This window comes from Epinephelus fuscoguttatus, linkage group LG13, assembly GCF_011397635.1.
Source record: "Epinephelus fuscoguttatus linkage group LG13, E.fuscoguttatus.final_Chr_v1".
In the NCBI taxonomy this organism is placed as follows: domain Eukaryota; kingdom Metazoa; phylum Chordata; class Actinopteri; order Perciformes; family Serranidae; genus Epinephelus; species Epinephelus fuscoguttatus.
This window is the reverse complement of record NC_064764.1, coordinates 24,413,381-24,435,155: the sequence shown is the minus strand read 5'-3', so window position 1 is coordinate 24,435,155 and position 21,775 is coordinate 24,413,381. Positions and strand designations below refer to the sequence as shown.

The 21,775-nt window shown below is 39.9% G+C and overlaps 1 pseudogene; it reads right to left on the bottom strand.

The window, feature by feature from the left end:
• Positions 1-152: 152 nt before the first annotated feature.
• On the bottom strand, positions 153-18,313 carry LOC125899225 (glutamate-rich protein 6-like; annotated as a pseudogene).
• Positions 18,314-21,775: the final 3,462 nt, after the last annotated feature.

Sequence of the window (21,775 nt, the reverse complement as noted above, 5' to 3'; positions counted from 1 at the left end):
AATTATCATGGCTATGTTATCCTCTCAAGTCCAAGCTACACATGCTGACACTTTAGTGTAACTCCTCACTTAGCAAAATGAGCAAAGTCACACTTTTGTCCGTTCCATCAGTTTTTATTTAACACAAGCGTGTCACCATATCAACAGCCGTGTTAGCTGCACACTCGCTTTCTCACCTTTTCTCGGTCAACACTGTTGGCTATCTGATCAGCGGTCACTGGGGGTTTCTTCAGCTGCTGGCAGCGCTCACAGCAAATGTTCAACACAGTCTGTAGCGACTCCTCTGATGAGTCTGATCCACTTGAGGATGAGATCTGAAAACAGTGTTGGCGTAGACACTTTTTTTTTTTTTTAAACATATTTTCTTTCCCAGAAAGACACTGTCACAAATACATAGTATCCAAATATTCCAGTTAATGAGGTACTCAAAAAGCATGTAGCAGTCTGGCATGTTTTGAAACAAGCCACAGCAGTGACAGGCAAGTTTTGATACGAGACAAACGCAGACTAATTGCATGTTCCATAAATGAATTCATATTTATACAGGAAGGGGAAAAGGAGCAGTTTAAAAGTGGCATTTTCCTCCATACCTTGTCCAGATTAGTTAAAGACTCCTCAGTTTCTCCTTGGCAGGCTGCGGGAGTTTGGGGAGTTTCCTCACTGAGCGAATCCAACACTTCATTATCTGGGGATATCTCCAACTCAGACTTCATGTTTTTAGGAACGCTCTGAGGAGAAAAAACAAAGACACTTCATAATTTATTAACTTCTTTGAGGTCTTTAACTTGCGCTTCATGAATAAATCAAAACCATATCTCTGGATACCATGTCATATCATCTTTCACAAGATAAAACTTACACTGTGACAAGGATAGACAAGGCTATGGAAACTTCAGTATGTCTTTGGCAACGGTAAAATTAAATCTAAAACACACAAAAAAGACCTCATATGCTAACTGCATCTATTCACCATTTGTCTGAGGTCTCTCTACAAAGTGCATTTCAAATGTTAGTTTAATGACATAAAGAGTCAAGTTCAGAGAAATCTCTACTACTGAGTGTCCTAGCAAAGCTTTTACTTTGTCAAGGACATCATCACTACAGCTGCAAGAGCGGGGTTTAAAGCAAGAGTACCTCATTGTGAGTTCGTCGACCATCTCCTGGGTATTTACCCCACCTTAACACACTCATCCACTCAGATGTCAACCCCAGATTCTCGTAAGGATCTTTTGATATTTCTCGGTTTGAGTATTTATAGTCTGCAAATGCAAAAAGAAAAAAAAACATCTCAGACGTTCCTGCCCATTTACCAACCAAGGTCAGAAACTCATAATTAGCATGAAGAGTGTGAAGAAACTCTACCTTGACTGCGCTCTCCCTCGTGTCTCCAGTCAGTCTGTGTGCCAAGGCTGATTCTGGTGACAACTCTCCCGTCAAACGCATGGATCGTCAGATATTCAGGTGAGCCTACACTGGAACCATGCAGGAGCCTCATTACAGAAACTTTCTAGGTCTGAAATCCTATCTTATCTCAGTTTAGGATGACATCTAGGATTTTTTGATACCACAGAAACATGTTTCCTCACTGTATTTAGAAAAAAAAAATCTCATCTTAGGAGATGAGTTTAACTGATTTTTTTATTATTGTGTTATGCAAACAATTATGCTCAGCCCGCATAGGCTTAGAAGACACGACAAAATCAAAACAAGCCGGGATCAGAGTCCAGCATATATATTTTCAAACATTAAAAAGAAAGAAAATGCAAAATGGAGCAAAGCAATAAAAGCATCCTACAGATCAAGTTCAAGGATTACTCACAAAGGCATTTTCTGTGTTGAGAAATCAAAATAAATGCGGTTTAAACAAACTTTCTTGCTTTATTTTCCAGGTTTTTGTGACAGTATTGGCAAACTTAAAAACATCACAATCAAACAACCAGTCTAGCTTTTGGTCGCCTGAACACGAGAACATGTCAGGGTTTAAATGAGTCATTTCATAGAACATTAACTCTCCTAAGTCATTATATTGTACAGTATAAAAGAACGATTAATGAGGATGGCATAGACCCTGTCCTAAATTCAACTGCCAAAAATGGCAGCAACACTGTTGTTGGGTTTGTATGGCAATGACAGTTTGAACCACTGTCCTTAATTAAATGAGATATACTTTGTATTTTTAATTTGCCAGGTATCTTAGTGACACACACTTTCACAGTCTTAACAATATTCATAAAGCTAATACTCATATTTTGACATGTGGTTCAAGGTTACCTAATCTATGTACATCTATCAGTCCAACCACTGAGTAGCAATGATAGACTATCAGATGGATGGATACCTATCCTTCCCCTGATGTAGATGGAGAGATCTACCAGTGGCGGCTGCTGGTCTTTCAAACAGGGGAAGCTCACTTTAAGTTTACATCATAAAATCTGTCATATCGTAGGGAGGCAGTAACTTATAAAAGTAACATTTAATTGAAGCCGTTTTGAGGCTCCGTGTCCACCGTGCTGACATGAGAATGTATGACAGGGAAGTCGTGTTTGAAAACTGGTGATAAACAGCTAACGTTTGAACGTCATAGTCATGATGTTAACCGCATCCTAGCGCACGTTTAATGCAATGTAAATTCTTATTTTAATGTAAATTCAATAGCGCATATTTGACCATTTCTTCTATGAAATTTTAGGGGAAGTTCAGCCTCCCTTGTTTTAGAGCAATTGCCCCTGGTATCTACATACATCTAGCTATTAATCTATCACTGATGAAAAGAGAACAATATATAATATCCACTCATACTATGTATATCCATCCATGTGTATAAGAATAAAACAACTCTCACCTACTCAGAGCTAAAAATGAACCCCTGTCTTTTATGTTTATTCCAGCAAGTTAGGTAGCCAGTGGCAAATGAGAATTGTCAATGTTATGGCTTGTCCATCTTGAGTATCCTACTGGTACGTTCTCATTAATCTCATTAAAGATACAGGCTGTCTGTGTGCACTCTAGATAGAGTCATGACAGGACGGGTGCCGGTTGAAGAATCAAATTTACAGCTATAGTTCGGATTTCTTAAGATAAGATAGGAGGTCTGAGATAGGATAGGACTCTGCCACAAGTTTAGGAATTGCTTCTGCAGTACAAAGATTTCCTTGCAGTAAGGATATTTTTCTGTAGCCTAATAATGCCCCAGTTGTTTATTATGAGCCGAGGAGGTGGATGCAATAGCTCAAGCACCTACACAATATAAAACAACCCAATACAACCACCTTGCAATGAAACTAACTACTGTATGGGAAGCATGATGTTTTCTTTTTCCAGATTGAATCAGATAGTTGCTGATTTATCTTTACGTTTGAAACAGGCCTGAAGTGGATACATATACAACATTTCTTTCATCATACTTAAAAAGGTGAGACAGTATCGCATGTAAGCAAGACTTCTGTTTTCTGTCCCGGCTCTCCATTGGTTGCTGCTGCTGCTTAGCCATTAATGATGCCGTGACTTAAGTCAATTTGTGGCATTTCATTCCAAACCTCTGGTTGTTTATGAGTCCAGGGTTTGTTGCCGAATCCATCTCTGTTGATTTGCCTGGAGAGTCAACTGTTTGAATCCGCGTCCCCGTGATATCCTTGACTTGCTGTGAAACACAGGTGAGCAGACAAACCACAAATAAATGAATAAAAGGGGAAAAAAAACATTGTGAATCAGATACAGAAATGTTTGTTGCTAGTGTGCCATAGCAACCGCAGAACAATAAGCAACTGTTTCTATGGTAGAATCATTAACTGAAATGGGAGAGAAAAGGAGAGAAAACTGCACTGAGGTTCTTCAGAATACGCCTCTTCTTTTATTTGATCTCTTTTCTTTTACAGTTCTCACCGTCACCCAAACATTCAGTTGTTCAAGATAAGATAAGCCTTTTATAGAGATTCAGGTGCTCCTGGAGTTCAAGGTCAGACATGAGTACAGTTGAATAGAGAAAAATAAATAGGCTAATTAGAAGTCTATCAAATAAAAATTAGAACAGGAACTATATAAGCGCAGCTCAAAATAACAAGACCAGCTGTATACAGTACCCACAACCACTGTTGCACTTAAACTAATAATGCAACACTGTATCAAGTGAAGTGACACTGTGGTGTGATTGTCTGTTTTCATAACATTACACTGCTTATGTTTTTAATGTTTTTAAGGATCACTTCTATCATACACTAATAATGGGCTTACAATTTCTTTTTTTATGTCTTGAAAAGAAATTATTATCATGCTGATTAACTATCATACTGAATTATCGCACTGACGCAAGTGTAAATAAATCTGACTTTGAGACAAAGTAGGAGAAAAGGAGAGAACGCACGAATATTAATATCTCTGGAGCGTGTTCACCATCTGCTATTGCTGAACAAATCTTAAGTGTAAATCAGCCACGCATCCACATCCAGTTGCCGTATGAGCTCAATAATTTAGAGGTCTGGGAATAACATTAATTAACAGTCTTCAGTGGGCCATATATAGCCACTAGATAATGGAAATAAATCATTACAGTAGTCTGCAATTGAGCCAGAATGCTAGACTAGTTACAGTAGATTCAAAGAATGGTATCATCAGGTATAAGTGGATCAAAAATGCATGTTAAAACATTGATGTGCTGCTTTTCATTGTACATGCACTGTAGGTAACTTTTGACATGGCATGAATATGGTGAGTTAAAAGCCTGTGTGATGTACACCATGATGTGTCTATTACATTTTAATAAGAGATGCTACAAACATGGTTTATTTATCACAATCCTGGGGTCATATCTCTCTGTCTCTTACAGCCTTTACATCGTCTTGATTGTTTACTAAATGACACCATAAAAGCCCCAAATGATAATTTATTATTATTACCATTGTTATTATTCATACATTTTCTAAAGATATCAGTGTTAATATGGTTATCCGTAAGTCTTTTGGCTGAGATAATTGTGTCGTGAAATTTTGATATCATGCCAGCCCTAGAAGAGAAAAAAAGTCTATCAGGTATTTGGGTTGTTCAGAGAATTATTACATTTATTAAAATATGCATACAATATAAAAAGATATTACCATATATGGAAAGAATAGCACCCCTTAAAATCTGTATATTCAACACATTCTCACTCCGACCTCTTCACATATCATGTTTGGTCATGGACTTTTCATGTCCAGATCATAGACTGTTAAAGGTTCAGATACGACATGAAAGGTACCCTGGGTGCGTTGGATGTTAATGTTCTGAGACACCGTGTCATGTTCTGCCTGTTACATGCATTGTTTTCTTTTAAACTACACCTCCGTTTTCACAGGAAATTTACCGTTTACATACAGGGTTTGGCTTTAGAGTCTTATGGGACACAAACACAACTCTTCTCGGTGAAAGTCTATGTTTGTTGAACCCATCCACCAACCCTTCCACCCTCCCTACTCAGACTTTTCACTTTAACTTTCGTTCATGCTCTGTCATGTTGATGCTGACAACTGCCATTAAACGCTTATCATGCTGATGGTAAAGGATGGCTTTTTCGTCAGTGTCTGACACTGCAAGTCATTGCGTAAGTGCCAGATTTTGACGACTTCGGAGTGAGACCGGGTTGGTGAATTGGGAAGATTTACATCATAAAGCATTGTTGTTTAATACAAGTGATTTACCAGTTACAAATACATTACGCTGTGTTTACTTTTTTAAAAAAAGTTCAAATATAATATATAGAATCTGAACATGAAGTTTAAAAATCCGTTTTACTCAAGGGATCCAAAGAAAGCCTTTCATTTTGCTTGAAAAAACTTGCAGTACTTACAGTATGTATATGTGGGGACATCATATAGAGTGCTGTAGGGGTGATGTCTGTGTGTAGGCCAACATAGAAGTTGCCCTGGTTCCCTCGACAAAAAGCCAGTAGGACTTTTCCATTGGATTTTGTTTTTATTGCAGAAAATAAGCTCTGTGGCAAACAAAATGTTTATGATACACATTTTGTTCAGCAGATGTAAATATGTTCACCATAAGTAAAAAGCTAATGTTAGGCTATAAATAAACTGTACCACGATCACATGACTTAAACATCGCCACCACAACAAGGCTGTAAAACCATGTTGGGCGTGATGATGTTCCGTAGTCTAGCCACTTGTTAGTAAGCATCTTTCTTAAAGACACGTTAAGTCTTCAATATTTATGAGTGGGATGTTTACTGATGTTTTTTATGTTATATGCAAAAACATGAAAGTCCCTTAAGCTTGCATTAAACACGGACCTAGTTTCGGGCATCTAACCAAAAATTCATTCAAAAAAACTAATGATTTCGAGAAAAGGGAACTGGAAGTGCTAAAATGCTAAGACATATCCGAGTTTTAGGGCTCATTCTTGCAGTACTCTATTAGGTTTGGTATTCGGAACATGTCTGACTGAACATTTAAAAGACAGTAACATAACATACAGGCATGCAGTTGAACACTTATTTGGTAGCTGGATTCCGTAAATTCTGAGGAAACGTTAGTTAGGTGTGATGAAAAGTGGTTTTTCAACTTGGAGGATGGAGACAAGGAGGAGAGGGTTAAATGTAAAAATATGTGTGTTTGTGGTTTATTGTCTGTTTCCTGTTGTTGCTGACCGGTTTGTGCACTTAAGACAGTACATATTGCATTTTTCTATTTGGAAAATCAAGGTCAAGAACCTCTGCAAAAAGAAGTCTGTTTTGGAAATTTTGGTTTCCTCCAATGTTGAAGGTCTTGGTCTCGCTGTTAAGAGAGACATTTAATTGGATTTGGGGTAGCTATTCTCTTTCACTAAACAACCTTGGCATCTTCCCTTAAGAGTTTTTATTCTCTCCAAACCAACTGACTCAATCTTCTACAAATCTTTGTCTGTAGAGCTCAAGCTTTAAAGTCTGAATGTAACCGTGAGTGAATATAATCACCAGATACTCAAGAGGTTCTAAATAATAAAAGGCTATAAACTGTAACACCGCCATAAATGATATCAGCTTTTGCCAATTCTGTATTTCTCTCTTAATTTACATCGGCCTTTATCTTTTCGGATGACTTCTTCTTTTCCATTTGTCTGCTAAGCCGCTGCGTCTGGGCAATGAAACGGTAATGTGGCTTAATGTTGCTCAGGCTTGCAGAGCGGTGGGACATGCAGGTCTGCATCCAGCCAAGGAGAGAGTAAATCTCTGAGCTCTTCGTTTGGATATATCTCTCCAGAACGTCTTGCCCCGGCTTGTCACAGCTCTCTGGATAAATGAGCTGCATTAAAACAAGTTGTCCCCTTTAAAAAAACAACAAAAAAAAAACATAAACTGTGCAGACATTACAAATCACTGATAACTGTTTATTGGCTGCATAGATTTTGACATGGAAGCTCCTATATTTTTCATGTGTAAGTTAAGATAGAAAGACAGTACATCACTGTATGGGCATTTATAGTGTGATTTTCATGACTTACCTTACATGCGTTCTTGTGAGTGTATGCGCACACTGATGTGTGGGCCCAGGGCAAAGGTTAGAGGCTTGAAGGGAAGGTTACGTACATGCGGGTCACGATACAACCAATTCCAGCGCCTCCTCAAAGCTCCTGTCTCACTGAAGAGGAGACCTCCAACAGGGGTCAGATTCAACCTTCAGACACACCACAGAGATTAGCAATACACACATCCTGACCTGTAGCATGAGGGCAGCAGGTTAATCAAAAAAGTATTTCTGGTCAAAAAGTAATTTAAGAAACCGAAGAGGTCTTAACTGTTTGATGTCCAGGATACAAAAGATGGAATTGGAGGAGACTGGGTCATCTAATAATATTTATATTTGATTACTATTGACTGAACAAATTAAGGTTATAGTTTGACATTTTAGGAATACACTACCACTTTCACATTTGTCCATTAAATATACTATGCAGCCGGAAGCCAGTTAGCTTCGCTAGCATAAAGACTGGAAACAGTGGGAAACAGCTAGCCTGTGCCTAAAGCTCTGAACGTGACAATACACCTACCAGCACCTCCTCAAACTCACTAATTAACATACTGCATGTTGTTTGATTAATAAGGACACAAAAACAGAACCTAAAAATGGCAATTTGATGTTTTATGGGGGGTTATGTGCCAGATCTTTTTTTTCCCCAGCACCAGTAACTTCCTGGTTTCTCTGATACCCTGGCAGAAATAGTCTGCCACATAACCTCCCACAAATTGACGTTTTTACCAAGCCACAAACCTCTGGAGCTGAAAAATAAAACCAATGCAGAAGTGCCAGAAACTGCAGTTCCTTAAATGGCCATTTGCGTCTGGCTCCCAAAGTGAGTCAATCCACACCAAACCCCATGTTAAAATATCCCAAATTTACAGCTGAAATAAACATTCTTTACAGCCTGGTAAAAAAAAATGGTTTGGGTCTTTATAGCTTTATAAAGGGAGAGTTTTCTTGGGGCTGTCGGCTGTCGGTGAATGTCTGCCACCCTGGTATTAGCAGTGTGTCCTGCACAGTTAACACTAGTCGGCTTGTGTCAGCATGTGGAACCTCCGTTGCAGAAGGCAGAACCCGTATGTGAATGACATCACTCGGATTGGCAGTTCAGCTGAGTGCACAAGAAAAGAAACGGAAGTGAGGAACGTAAACAAACAGCTAAAGTCAAGATGAAGTAGGATCAAAATAAGCTTGTTCAATCAGGTAAGATTTTTTGTTGTTGTTTTAGCCATTGAGGTCTTCAGCAGAAATGGTTCATAATTGTAATATTGTTCACTAGCACACTGGTAAAATCTTTGTTCTTTCAGCATGTGTTGGTATTGTGTTAACTGGCTAACTAGCGTCTTGAATCCGTCCTGTTGGTTGCCTGGTTTTCCTTTTTTGAACGATGAATGCAGACTATCACGGCCTGCTGGTATGGAGAGTTATTTCCTCTCACATGGACTCGGAGTGGATGTGCAAGTTGGTTGTTGGCTGTAGTCTTTTCGGAGTGTTCAAGTGCAACTGTTTGGCCAAGACATGGGCGACGTGAGGTGACACAACAGTAGGCCTTTGTTGCCACTAGTTCTTTGATGTCAGTCTGGTGTGTGTGTCTGGGGCTTTCTGTCAGATCCAATTCTCACTCCTCCACAGCTCCACTGGCCATCCAAACATGATCATTTCTAGCTCCAATTTTCCAAGATGGCGATGGCCGAAACTCAAGAATGGGTGATGCCATGGTGGCTATATACATTAGTTTAATACACTTTGGTGTTTATAAGGATTGCACAAACAAGATGTTACTATTGAAGTGCTGGCAGGCAAATTTAGCTACTTTCACATGTTTCCAGTCTTTATGCTAAGCTAACCAGCTCCTGGTTGTACCTTTGTATACACTGTGCATATTCCAGAGTGGTATCAGTCTTCTCATCAAACTCTCTGCCATTAAGCGTAGAAGCATATTTCCCAAAATGTGGAGCCATTCTTTTAAGGCCTTATTTTAGTAAGAGCATTGTTTAAATGATTTTAATAGCAGTTATTACAGCGTAACAATTACCACATCATTCCACTGGGATGATAGCATGTGGCGTGGCCTTTATTTGTGAAAAAGCCTTTGATGCTTGGCGCCACGTCCTTGTCCTCCAAGATTATGTAAGTGAAGTCAGCAGCTTCTGAGGAGGATATTATAATGGCTGCTTTCCCAGAAGGATAACTTTGTCTGTTAAGGAACATTAACACTGTGCAAACCTTTTATCAAAGGGAACAAATGTGTGCCCTCTCATTAAGTTCTCCGACCTAGTCCTTGATCTTCCACTTCGTGCACTTCTTAAAAAAGATACAAAACATTACCCATTCCATCTGGACATAAGGTGAGGAAACTTTTCCCACCTTTGTAGAACTTTTGAACGATTTTCTTGAGCTGTGAGGCAAAATAGTCAAGTTATTTATTACATTTAGGTAATGAAACACTAATTGTGGCTTAGGGAATGTCACAGTAGCAGGAATGTCATTTTGAGAGCATACTACATTCAAACATACCTTTGGCTCACCGTCTGTCTCTTCTTGTAGAATAAACAAGTCAGTCGTATTTTTGATATCTATCTGAGGGATGATAGGCTCATCACTGATGCAGGGAATCTCTTCTGACAGCCTGTAGGTAGTCTTATGTTTGATCTCAATACAACCTGAGCAGAAAAAGGAGAATATCCATTTATTGATATTTTCTCAATGAGGAGCATGAAAGACTTCGCACCTCATATCTTCATCATTTGTACTAATTTGTCTAGACCAAGGCCCCGGGTTGCATACTTACCTAATTCCATATTCAAGTTGTCTTTTTTGGGTTTTCTCTTGAGCTGCAAGAGTCTCAACCTACATTAGAAATTGAAATTATTTTTCGCCCAAGTGGGAGAAATGTACTATACAATGCCAGAGCCTGAAGGGCATGAGATACAAACTCAGATGACACCTCATATTTCAGGCTGCTAAAAGAAATGGAGCTCTTTTGTGGCATGTAATATAGCACAATCAATATCAACATATATGCAACACAATTCAGTTACATGTATGTTCTTGGCAGCCTTCCACGCAAACATATAGAATTAATGCAGAAGGCAACAGGGCATGTTACTCACCTCTCCCTCACCCTCTCTTTAACAGCCTCCCTCTCCTCCTCACTCATGGCGGGGGCATGCGGGTTCACATCAATCTTCCTATCTGACTCCTTCTGTGCCAATTTCTCTTTCTCTCCCATTATAAGCTCCCTCATTTGTTTAGCTTGCTCGCAACAAAGACGCTGAATAAAAAGAAAATTTACAACAATACACATTTCTTTTTCTTCTTACTTGCAGTGTTCCTTGGCTGTGAACCTGTTCCCACCACAAATGGAGATGATTTTGTCAAGGTTATCTTAACATTATTCATCATTATTTCTGATGAATTTATTTTCAATTTGCCGTCGGAGGTAAACCAGCTACACTCACCCTCTCAAAGTCTGTTTCATTTTCCAGCAGTTCACTGTGCACGAAGGGCTGACAGAGCTGCTGGCAATAGTCGCACTGAGCAAGAAGCACATCCTGTTTAGATTCAACCTCTGGAACCTACGGTGCAGCAAAAAACACACTCACAATCACCTCTCCACCTCTGATATTATAGCCTCCACTCGCTGCTATTACTGTGGGAAAATGAAAAAGGCCATCACTGTCATTTCCAGGCACTATGGGCAATATAGAGATACAGGACTACAGTCAACGGTACCTTTTCAACACGAGGAGTTTGTTTTGGCTCTGGTTTGTATGCTACGAGACGCGGCGGACCCACACAAAGTATTTTATGCTCCGTCTCTGGCATCTTTACATCCTCTGGCTCCTGATGTGAATACAAGAAACCAAGACTTGAACAGACTGCTGGGTGCAAGCTCGATACAGCCTTGCAAATTTGTCTTGAGGAGCTTTTCAATCTGTATGTTGCACACATTGTGATGCCCTTGCAGAGATACATTTTTTATTTTGAGGTGGTCGTAGAAGTACTCTGATCTTTTACTCAAAAGCAGGGGTTATGGACGATATTCACTCTTGTTACTGTAGAAAAGTCGTTTTGTTGTATCAAGGCTGCCAACTTTTCAATTCAGTTTGGAGTGAGATGATAAAATTACTAAAGATGTTAAAGGGTTATAGTCGGTGTCATCCTGAACAGGACTGATATTCATATTATATACAGTACAGGCCAAAAGTTTGGACACACCTTCTCATTCAATGCGTTTTCTTTATTTTCATGACTATTTACATTGTAGATTCTCACTGAAGGCATCAAAACTATGAATGAACACATGTGGAGTTATGTACTTAACAAAAAAAGGTGTAATAACTGAAAACATGTTTTATATTCTAGTTTCTTCAAAATAGCCACCCTTTGCTCTGATTACTGCTTTGCACACTCTTGGCATTCTCTCCATGAGCTTCAAGAGGTAGTCACCTGAAATGGTTTTCCAACAGTCTTGAAGGAGTTCCCAGAGGTGTTTAGCACTTGTTGGCCCCTTTGCCTTCACTCTGCGGTCCAGCTCACCCCAAACCATCTCGATTGGGTTTAGGTCCGGTGACTGTGGAGGCCAGGTCATCTGCCGCAGCACTCCATCACTCTCCTTCTTGGTCAAATAGCCCTTACACAGCCTGGAGGTGTGTTTGGGGTCATTGTCCTGTTGAAAAATAAATGATCGTCCAACTAAACGCAAACCGGATGGGATGGCATGTCGCTGCAGGATGCTGTGGTAGCCATGCTGGTTCAGTGTGCCTTCAATTTTGAATAAATCCCCAACAGTGTCACCAGCAAAACACTCCCACACCATCACACCTCCTCCTCCATGCTTCACAGTGGGAACCAGGCATGTGGAATCCATCCGTTCACCTTTTCTGCGTCTCACAAAGACACGGCGGTTGGAACCAAAGATCTCAAATTTGGACTCATCAGACCAAAGCACAGATTTCCACTGGTCTAATGTCCATTCCTTGTGTTTCTTGGCCCAAACAAATCTCTTCTGCTTGTTGCCTCTCCTTAGCAGTGGTTTCCTAGCAGCTATTTGACCATGAAGGCCTGATTCGCGCAGTCTCCTCTTAACAGTTGTTCTAGAGATGGGTCTGCTGCTAGAACTCTGTGTGGCATTCATCTGGTCTCTGATCTGAGCTGCTGTTAACTTGCGATTTCTGAGGCTGGTGACTCGGATGAACTTATCCTCAGAAGCAGAGGTGACTCTTGGTCTTCCTTTCCTGGGTCGGTCCTCATGTGTGCCAGTTTCGTTGTAGCGCTTGATGGTTTTGCGACTCCACTTGGGGACACATTTAAAGTTTTTGCAATTTTCCGGACTGACTGACCTTCATTTCTTAAAGTAATGATGGCCACTCGTTTTTCTTTAGTTAGCTGATTGGTTCTTGCCATAATATGAATTTTAACAGTTGTCCAATAGGGCTGTCGGCTGTGTATTAACCTGACTTCTACACAACACAACTGATGGTCCCAACCCCATTGATAAAGCAAGAAATTCCACTAATTAACCCTGATAAGGCACACCTGTGAAATGGAAACCATTTCAGGTGACTACCTCTTGAAGCTCATGGAGAGAATGCCAAGAGTGTGCAAAGCAGTAATCAGAGCAAAGGGTGGCTATTTTGAAGAAACTAGAATATAAAACATGTTTTCAGTTATTTCACCTTTTTTGTTAAGTACATAACTCCACATGTGTTCATTCATAGTTTTGATGCCTTCAGTGAGAATCTACAATGTAAATAGTCATGAAAATAAAGAAAACGCATTGAATGAGAAGGTGTGTCCAAACTTTTGGCCTGTACTGTATATTCATATTAGCTCTTGTTCTTAAATACAACAAATATACTACTACCAACAACAACAACAACAACAACAACAACAATTTTGTGTTACAATGTATTTTCAGGAGATTTTCCTTTAACTTTCTTCAAAAGTCCAAGAGTCATGGCCATTCTGAACAGGACTACATTGAAAATTCCAGCAAACCTCTGAAGAAAAAACATGTACTTATTCACTTTATAAGACTTTAAAAATGAAGGCATGTTCAAGGTGTTACAATATCATTTGAGCTGACCGTCCCTGTACTTTAAATGTACAGTTAAAGTATTTCAAAATGTTCATGCTCATTGTCAGGAACATTTTGAGCAGCTTCGCAGCAAACCTAAAAGTTGAAAGGAAAGCAGAGAAAAAGTGTTCATTGTATTCATTTATTATCCAAGTATCAGAGGATGTGAGGGGTTGCAGTATAGAAGCTGCACCCAGCTGGGGCTAACAGTTATCCTACATAAATGCACAACTATTTAATAGAATTAAAGCTGCAACGATTAATCAACTGACTGAAAATTAAAAGGCTTCTATTCTGATAATCAATTGATGGTTTAATTAAGCAATATCACACGAGAGGGAGTGATGTTGTACTGTGATATCGTCACGGCTGTGATTCGGTCGTAGGCACGAGGCCGCAGGCCGACAACATCACGAGCTCGAGTGTGATATTGCTTTTATACAACAGTTCAACAGTTAAATAAGCAAGGCTGATTAAGAAATGTTGAAAAATGAGGACAAAATAGATAATTTAAGCATTTTATTTGTCGACTCTGCCTTCTGATCTGACAGTATGTTGCTTTTCTCCAAGTCATTGAGCTCCGCTGATGAAACACTGACAAACCTGGATGTGTGCTCAGATGGATTCAGCTTCTTCTCTCCCTCATCTTCCTCTGATGACCATTCATAGTTCACTTCAAAACTTATTAGGAAACTTAGGAAATAAATCCATATTTTTGGCTGTTTGACAGTGGATGAATTAATTAGCCTACAACGCAACTGCTGACCTAACTGACACTAACCGTCAGTTTTGATTTGATTGTTGATCGCAATCGGCTGTGAGGCGGAGTGATACATACACAGTGAAATAACCGTAATGTTGTACTCCAATATCATCACGGTTTTACTGTCTCTCGACCAATCAGATTGCAGGGCCAGAACTAACTGTTGTATAAGTCATCTTTTAAAATCAAAAATGCCCCAAAAATTGTGATATTAACAGGTTTTAGAAAGCGCTGCTTTTCTTGGATGTAGCCTACACTACAATAAATTTAATATTTTGGGGTGTGTAAATGTTGGTTCAAGGACAAATCATTATTCAGCAAAAGTTACCTTGAATAATCACTGATTCAGTGAAACCAACCGGCGAGCAGGATCCAAATCAAACACATGCATGTGCTATGTCACTGACACGTGCAGGCTAGTTGTGGCTAACATGCTAAAATTGCTAACAAGACTGAGTGATGGATCATTCAGTGAGTACTTCTGCGTTCACAGAGGGACTTTTACCTTCAGTGAGAAGATGTGGCTTTTCTGATGTTTCTGACTGCAGAGCTTCTTTCAACTTAAAGGGGTAGTGCACCCAAAAATGAAAATTCAGACATTATCTACTCACCCATTATGTCGAGGCACACGTGAGCGCGGTGCCCAGAGAGGCAGTTAGAACTACAGGCTACAATGAGGCTAAAAACTTCAGTTCAAATGATGTTTACCCAAACAACTTTTAATGTCGGGGCTTCAGGACACTTGGATCACTACGGACAAGCAGTTTGGAGATATTTTGTGGTTTCAATTATGTGTTTTTGGACGTTTGAATCTGGGGCGCTGTAAGCCTCCATTGTGGAGTTGTGTTGCTACCCCCCTCTCCCCTTGGATCTCCGCAAGTGATGTGAGGACTCTAAAACTTCACTTGAGCCTCCATCGGCATATGGGTGAGTAGATAATGGGTGAATTTTCATTTTTGAGTGCACTAACCCTTTAACATATCTGAAAACTCAGAGGAGCACAGTGGGACAGAGAGATGATATCTAGACCTTTTTGTTCGCTATTGATTCTACAAGAGTGCTATTTAATGGCTGTGTCATTTAGTCAAGTGAGGCCTCACTGAGAAAGGAAGATGTATACTTTTAATTGATGATCAGTTGTATATGCGTAGATTGCAAAGTGCCATCTCAATGAATGAAAATGTGCAGTAACTCAGAGTAGCTTTTTTAGTTGTCTTTCCATCCTTGACTAAAAGTAGCAATGCCATAGTGGAAAAATAGAAATATTAAAATTTTTATAAAGTACCCTACCAAAGTATTACCACTGGAATATATCTAGAGTACCAAAACTAAAAGTACTCGTTATGCAGAATGGCTCATTTCAGAACAATGTGTATATTGACGATGGATCCATTTATAAGCATCACTCTAATGTTAGTTTGAACTAATTTTCTGATTGTATTCTGCCGGGTACCTCAATCTTTAATAATACATCATTTGTTCCTTGATTATATTATGTATTAATTATCTGAATCTACAAAGTGACTTGTAATTAAAGCCTTTAAATAAATATCTAGGAGTGAAATGTAATATTTGCACAATGTTTTTAAGTATAAAGTAGCATACAATGGAATTACTACAGTAAAGTACAAGTGCTTCAAAATTAAATTTTAGTTCAGTACTTCTGCGACCACATTTTGTGCCATATGAACAAAAGTGACTTCACTTGACTATGCAAAGCTATGACTAAGCCCACGTTTTGGCAAGAGCAGGTTACCACTGAATAATCAGCCACAGTGTCCACGCTCACCACCTCTGTCTGCAACAACTGGGGATCTTCAGTTTCCTTGTGAACTGCACAAGAGAGAAATAATTGGGAATTTGACAGATGTCTGAGTCATGAGAGGCAAGAGGGGGCAGGAACAGGTGACCCCTTTGCACCCAAACTGATGACATGGCTTACCTTGACAGCTGAAAGAGAGGCTCTGCTCCACCCACTCCCAATCTGTCTGGGTCTGAGTGCTCGCCAAAGTAATGAATCTTCCATCCAGCGCAAGTACCTCCATGAACTCTGGTGAGACGAGGCTGCACAGAAGAACAGAGACAGAAGACTAAGGATGCTTCACCATGACGACTCTATTCATCTTAGAGCTACAGTAATTGATTTTTGTCCTCTTGAGGGCAGAGGAACCCCTCAACAAGCTACAGAAAGACACATCTGACATATTATCATCTCATAAAGTTGTTTTGCCAGTTGCTTCTCTATGCATTCAGCAGACATGGGGCAACATTAGCAACAATTTTGAGTCATTTGAAGTGATATTTCTGGCCACTTGATGAATGTAAGTCCAATATCCTTTCAGTTCTGCTGTGCTCCTTTCAGCTCTTAAGAAAAAATCTAGCTGGTATTTGTTGACCATTTTCACCAGCTTTATTTGGTGCTGGCTTGGTAGCATACAGTGTTTGGTATAGCCATGGGCCCCTGGGCACAGATATGCAAAGGGCCCCACCACCTTACCAACATAGGAGGAAGAAAAACAGACATTGTGGTGGTTTTGTGTCTCTTTGGGATAATTTTTCTATCTTTTCTGTCCTATTTCATCTCACTGTGTTCACTTTGAGTCTCCTCCTAGTTGGTATATGTTAATTTGACATTTTGCAAGTGATCACCAGGAGCCCCCTGACACTCAGGGCCCCTGCTGTGCTTGTGGACCCGTTCAGTAATCCATCCGTGGGTGTAGCTGCCTGTCTGAGAGACTATAGCTGAGGGAGATACATTTAGAGCACCTTTAAGACCTCATTGTCACCCTGATATAATAATATAATAATAATAAACTTGATTTATGTAGCACTTTTCTTAACAATGTTACAAAGTGCTTTACAAAAGAAAATAAAACCAGACGAGGCAGATAAAATGAGGGACTAAGGCCAAAGGACATGAACATAGAGGAGGTAAAGACAATAAAATGGATATGACCAAATATATAGGTATAAAAACAGTATAAGTAAAAACATATATCAAACATTTCCATAAACTGGTGGCCAGTTCTGGGAGTGTACCACTCACCTAATGCATGCAGGGATAGAAATTATGGGTTGCAATTTTTGTCAATGTCATAACCCATCCTCATTTTTTTGAGACTGAATGATAGCCACATCTTAGTCCACCTTTATCCAACTGTAATAAACCCAACCATCCATGTATTCAAAAGAAACTGCACTCACATCCATGCCGACGTAGTAATGGTGGCTTTAGGGAGCACTACACATGCATCAGATAGCAGTGGCAGTGCTTTACTCGGTTTTTTTTTGCAGGCTGAAAAGCTTTTTAACCACTCTGACCAGCCTGACCAGTAAAATGTCATTATATGACCATAAAAGGACAGCATAGTGGAGCAACGGTTAAGCATCACAAACTGGTTTCTGATCAATTTTACAGCATATCGAATCAAAAAGTAACAAAAATACCACAGGAGATGTAAGTGTAACAATGCAGGTCAATGATAGGGTCACTAAAAAAGACACTAAATCCTTAAGGGAGTGTTATATGAATGTTACTGTTGTGTGCTGTAAATTAAAAATGTTCCTTACAGCTCCTTTTTTATAGGCGATGATGTGCTGAAGCATCTTCATTCTCTCCAATGGCCTATGTGGAAAAGACAGCTGTAAAAACATAGAGTACATATACAGCCTGGCTGCGAACAGTTGTCATACTTTTTTTCCAAATCCAACTCACTTTTCTTAATCGGTTGTTCTTGTGGAAGCATGCCAGCACAAAGTTTCCCAAGGTCATTTGCCGCTAGCGGAGCACAGATTTGAGCGTTCAAAAGGGAGCTGGAGTAGTTGTCGGGTATGATGTTAACAACGGGATCTTTCTGGTCGTCACATGTCTCATGCTCCTCCAGGCTCTTCAGGTTGTCATAAAGCTGTCGAGGGGAGAAGTCACCTTCTTTGGGACTCAGGAGATGCAGAGGCAGAATCTCTCTGGTAGGATGGAGACTGACTCATGTTTTAAAAAAAACAAAAAACGTGATATGTCATCTGAAGGAAAATCTCTAGAGGACCCTCTCTGAATATTGCACGGTTTCATTTGTATCATTTTTTGTTTTTGTTCAAGTGCAGTTGCCCGGCAGTAGTTTTGCATCAAACTCATGTACATCCAAAATGTCATATAGTCGCAGTAGACAGTTTTTCTGTTCCCATCACATTCACTAATGATGACTTCTAAGTTTAGTGATAGAGTCTCTGTGGCTTCAAGCGAAACAAAAAAAGTCCCCTTTCTTCACTAAAATAGACATTTTACATTTAGATCAGCCCAGTCGCCAGAATAAAATGTTGGCATAATATGTTTCTGCAAACCAGGGATATGATACATTTGTAAGTTTCATGCGTATCATATCAACATTCCTAAAGTGGTGTAGTTCAGATCACATGTATATAAGCTGAGTTTCCTATCAGGAAGAGGATGGGATGGTGAGAGGTGTGAGACTTGGCACAACGGCTGCCATGCTACAGAGCAATGTTCGAGAGCAGTGACATTTGCAGCCATGTCTGTGGCAACAACACTGTATTTTTTAACGAGATGTCTGGACATTTCCAGCCGCGTTTGTGAATAAGACTCACCTTTACTGGGCAAAGATGTGTGCACATACAAGGAATTTGACCCGCGCTCATTTCTCCAGCAGCTGCTCATTGCACTGAAGTCCCATTTCTTTGAAAAATACACACTTCTGACAATTAGACAACCCATCCCTAGAAAAAATGTTTGTATTGTTCATCTCTGTAAACCATGGATATGTACATTTGTACATTATTTTGTTGCAACTTGTTGTTTCTCAACAATACTGTGGTGATGGCGTGGTTAGATTTAGGCACAAAAAACACTTGAAAAGGTCATGTTTTGGCATAACACACTGTTGTTTGGTAGCACAAAAGCCACTGGAAAAGCAGGGATGGGTTGATGAAACACACCCAGGTTCGGTAGCTTAAACACCACTGGGAATAAACACAATGGGTTGGTCCATTATTGGTGGCTCAAATGTTTCTGGGAAACAAAAACTAACTGCAAAGAATGTATATTTTTGAATAAACGGGACTTCGGAGCAAAGGGCGTTTGTCTTTGGGATAATGGGCTGTAACGGGCTGAAATGGGCTTTCAGTCCAGTGGGGCATTTTTCAGGGGCTTTGGAAATTTGGGCTGTGGGAACAATGGCATGGCACTTTAGGAGCAAGGACAACAAAGCTGGACAAATAAAGGTAAAACAGGCAACCAAAACTGGGTATTTTTAGCCAAAACATAATGTTTTCCTTGCCGAACCAAGTGGGCAAGGAAACAAAAACCACAGTGTTGTTACAGCAGAAAACTGAAAATTGAAATGCAAGAAAGAAATGTAAAGTTTCAACATATATGAAAGTAACTTATTGTTTCTCAACAATATTGTGGTGATGGTGTGCTTAGATGTATGCAAAAAACACTTGGTTATGGTTCAGAAAAGGTCACGTTTTGGTGTAAAACACCCATGTTTGGTAACACAAAAGCCGCTGGAAAAGCAGGGATGGGTTGGTGAAACACACCCAGGTTCAGTGGCTCAAACATGACTGGGAAGAAACCACAATGGGTCAATATAAACATTTGTATTTGGTGGCTCAAATGCTTCTGCAAAACAAAAACTAACCGCAAAGAATGTGTATTTTTGAATAAACTGGTCTTCGGAGCAATGCGCTAGCGCTTAGATCGGGCCCAAAAAATCCAGTCCGACCCAGCCTGAGCCTGTGCGCGTTATGACTGGCCCGTCCCGTCCAATTAACTGTAATTATGGGCCCGAGCCCGATTTAAACCCGACATTTTTCAATAAGTTGGCTGTTATAGTTAAGAGTATTAAACCACAATTCTTGTTATTTGAATGACAGAAATATAGGATCTTAATGAATGGCACAACACGGAAGCATGATTATGTAATAAAACAGGTGTTTATTTTAGGATCCAGGTGGTGAAGGGCTGTGCGTGCGCGCACAATGTTGCAACATTGTAACTAAGTTTGTTGTAATTTTATGTGTCATACAAAGTGTGGTTTAATTTTATTTTTTATAATATTGTAGCGTCCGCCAGGACGTGTGGAAAGGATGATGCAGTTATTCTGCAATTAAACCACCGTTTATTACTGAACAGTACAGGTTACTGTTGGCCGTAACCACACCAAAACAACCAACAAACAACAACTTAGTTGTAACTCCATCTGTGCACTCCTGCTCTCTCCTCCAGCTCGCTCATACACACACCAGCACGCGCACTCGCACAGCCCTCCTCATCCCCGTCACACTCGCACCCCGCACCTCATTCAATCCCAAACATGCCATTAACTCACAGAACATTGACATTATAACAGAACATTTACTGCAGGGTCGCTACAATACATAGCCTATAACATTATCAAATCATAGCTTTAAAAAACAAAACAAAAAACGTCATATCTGACCGGGCCGGCCTGGGCCCGTCAGGGGGAGGGGGGCTCCCGGCCTGGGGATAATGGGCTGTAATGGGCTGAAATGGGCTTTCAGTCCAATGGGGCATTTTTCAGGGGCTTTGGAATTTTTGGGTTGTGTGAACAATAGCATGGCACTTTAGGAACAAGGACAACAAAGCTGGACAAACAAAGGTAAAACAAAGCAACCCAATTGGGAATTTTAAGCCCAAACATATTGTTTCCTAGCCTAAACAAAACCACACATTAACCACAGCATAAAACTGAAAATTGAAATGTAAAAAAAACCAAAAACATAAAGTTTCAACATATATGAAAGAAGCTACAAATTAAACATATCTGTGGCTTGCAGGGACGTACAGTGCCAACATTTGTTCTGGCAGTTGGGTCGTTAATATTATGTGTGGAAGTTTTATGTCAAACAAGACAACGACCAACTTTTTAGAGTGGGAAACAACGGTAACATAATATCCCTTCTGAAGCCTATAAAATGATTTCACTCTGTGATAACAGACAGTTCACTTCAATGCCATCCTTTCATTGAGGATGATGCATCAAGGGAAGTAATTACAGTCACTACTGACAGATCGATGACTAATGCTGACAACAATACCTTAGTCTATAAATCCCTGATTTCCCTCTGCAGGGTTTTTACATTTATAGCAGGCGCCGCAACACAGTAGTAGTATAGCAGTGCTTTGTGTTGAATATACAGCCCATTCTTCAGGTATTAGAGACTCATTTCATGCAGAGTTTACGTGCATGCATCTGAAGGTAAGCTGGCATAATTCAGTGTATCATATTGTATCAGTGCTGTTTTCTTTTTTTATTGTTGCCTTTTGATCAGTGAATTAAATGAATCCTTTACCTCACCTAAATGCTTTGATGCAAATCTCAAGGCTGAGATGCTGCGCTAATTATTTTCACTCTCATTTTCACTCCAGTGCCGGCGAAAACATTTCAGGGCCTTTTGAGGAAACCATCAACA